Raw genomic sequence first — 3,138 nt, forward strand, 5'->3', positions numbered from 1 at the left:
CCCTCCCCTCCCCCACGAATCGAGAATTCCCTCCACGATCCGCCCCCCGTATTAAAGGAAATTTTATTACGAAAGTTGCCAGCCCTTATTTCGCGCCATCGATAACTCGTCGCCATGGTGCATCCAACGCGGGTATCAACTAAAATTTACGCTCTAACTTTCGAGACTTCGTTGAGTTCGCATCAGGCTATGTTAATGCGGAACAATAGAGGAGGATCGTGCGAGCACGTGCAAAATACAAATTCACTCGTGTACAGGGAGGAGGAGGAGAAGGAGGAGGAGGAGAAAGAGGATGCGAGATACGACGCGAGAGGTAGAAGGAAACGAGGGACGAGGGATCGTAAAATGGATTCTACGATTTCTACCAACTTTATGATTTTACGATATTGGACGTGAATATCGATCGCCATTAATCCTTTCGTGTCCATAACCGAATACGTCTCGACGCGATAAAGTCCTCGTGACGTATTATCTTTCGGTACTTGATATCGAGCATTGCGTTTTATGCAAGAAAAAAAAAGGAAAAAAGAAGAAGAAGAAGAAGAAGAAGGAGTGAAATTTTTCGAGTAATGAAAATTGAAATTGAGTCTCGAACGAATAGGAGAGAGAGAGAAAGAAAGAGAGAAAGAAAAGGAAAAGAAGAAGGAATGAAATTTTTCGAGTAATGAAAATTGAAATTGAGTCTCGAACAAATAGGAGAGAGAGAGAGAGAGAGAGAGAGAAGAAGAAGAAGAAGAAGAAGAAGAAGAAGAAGAAGAAGAAAAAGAAGAAATGAAATTTTTCGAGTAATAAAATTTGAAATTGAGTCTCGAACGAATAGGAGAGAGAGAAAAGAAGAAGAAGAAGAAGAAGAAGAACGAATGAAATTTTTCGAGTAATGAAATTTGAAATTGAGTCTCGAATAGAAGAGAAAGAAAAAAGAAAAAGAAGAAGAAGAACAAGGAGTAAAATTTTTCGAGTAATTTTTCGAAAATTGAAATTGAGTCTCGAACGAATAAAAGAAAGAGAGAGAAGAAGAAGAAGAAGGAATAAAATTTTTCGAGTAATGAAATTTGAAATTGAGTCTCGAACGAATAGAAGAGAGAGAAAAGAAGAAGAAGAAGAAAAAAAAAGAGTGAAATTTTTCGAGTAATGAAATTTGAAATTGAGTCTCGAACGAATAGGAGAAAGAGAGAGAAAGAAAGAAAGAAAGAGGATAAAGATAAAGAGAAAGATTCGAGAAACAACGATCGAGAGATAAGGTTCCAATCTACAAAGAAGATTCATATTGGGAAGGTGTGCGATAGCACTGTGTGTGCGGAGGATTTCGAGAGAAATTCCCAGGGCCAGTATAAACACACTCAAGTTTTCGGGGATTGAGTGCACCAGCCCGTCACTTGCACGGTCGCCATTCCACAAAGGAATCCCCTCCCTCTAAGTACTTGAGTACAACAACCACCGTCGACTAAGAGTTTGTTGCTGTTTCTTGTTCCCGAAGAGCTCCTAATGCCCGGTGTAAGTTCGTAACGTTGCTTCTCTCCTCCCTACCTCGACCATCTCGTTATTCCAGCTTTCGATAAACACTTTCCAACGCTGTTTTATTATATACCCCATCTTAGGAAACAAGGATGAGCGAGGACGAGTCGAAACACGACTCCCAGCTTTTCCTTATCTTTTCTCCTATCAACACGACCACGATAGAATTTTCCAGGCTATCCGGGAAAAAGATTCCTGGAAAAAGAATTCTAGATAAAAATTCATCGTCGCGTTGTAAAAAATATTTTACGTTCGATAGGGGAAGGTTATTGCTCGGGAAAAAAATTACGAAATCGATACGTTCGTCGATTTTAAAAAAAAAATTTATCCAAAAAAGTTGGATCGTAATAGTTTTCCTTGCAGAAACGCGCATTCCATCGATACGTATTTAGAGCCGCTTGTTGAGTTTATTTAAGGGGAGGTGGTTTCAAACCGAAAAGTTAATTTGGAAGTTACGCTCTGATTACTTCCGTTTTCAGAAACGGTTGATACCAAGCTTGCGAAACTTGCAACCCATCTTCTAAATCTCTGAAAATTTAAATTTCCACGACATAATTCGAGCATTTCAAATTTATAACTGCGAAAAGAAAAATTTCCCTTTCGAAACTTTCCACTCTTCGAAATTTTCCAATCTTCCACGAGCAATTTTATCCAAATCTATATATCATCTCTATACCATACCCTTGAATCGAAACAACGTAATGGAAAAGAAACGAAAAAAAAAAAAAATAGAAGGAAAACTTACACGATTTCATCCGCGAAAAAAGAAAAGAAAAAAAAATCATTAATTCAACGAAACTACAACAAACGACGTTTCTATCTCTATCATATTCAAATGCAGAGGGAGGGAGAGGAAACGCTTTCAAGTGTTCCCGGAGCACGGTACAAAAGATGACTGGCACACTAACCACTGGTCTAGACCATGGAGCACAGACCGTAACTGTAAAAATAATCAACGTGTAGCTCGTCTACTCCCCCGCCGCTAACAACGTAATACCCTGCCCGTTTTACGATGCCTCTTTTGCCGACATTTCAAGCCCTCCTCCCCTCCCCCCTCCTCCGACATCGTGTGCGCGCATCCCCTCACACGTACACGTACGAACGCACACACCAGTATATCCGGCATAACCTCTTGTCGCGGCCCTTTATATCGAACCAACTTCCGCACACGGCCGCAACTTAAATTCCTAGGCTAGCAAAAATTCCAACGGCCAAACGGTGGAATAACTAGCGTGTTGCGTCTATACGTGTATTAAAGTCGTTTGCGCGGAGTTAAAGGCCGAGCCGGCTTCGGGCCAATTTGAAATTTCCTCCGATAACGAGATCAACCATTTCTCTTTTTTTCTTTCTTTTCCTTCCTTTCTTTCTTTTCTCTTCTCCTTCCTTCCCCAATTTTCGTCTCGTGAGCCGAAAACGAGCCTTTTCCTTCCTTCCTTTTTTTCGTGGATTAAAAAATGGATTATAAATGAATTCGCCTCGCTCATCAATTTATCCCGGATAGGATAAACGGGAACGATGCCCGAGAAATTCTCCTTTCTCGTCCATTTCTCGTGTTTGAGATGGAAATAACCGTTAACTCTGTTATCCTGGAACATTTTTATAGATTCGAGTGTATGTGAATAT

Source organism: Apis dorsata, unplaced genomic scaffold (assembly GCF_000469605.1).
Source record: "Apis dorsata unplaced genomic scaffold, Apis dorsata 1.3 scaffold_77, whole genome shotgun sequence".
Classification (NCBI taxonomy): Eukaryota; Metazoa; Arthropoda; class Insecta; order Hymenoptera; family Apidae; genus Apis; species Apis dorsata.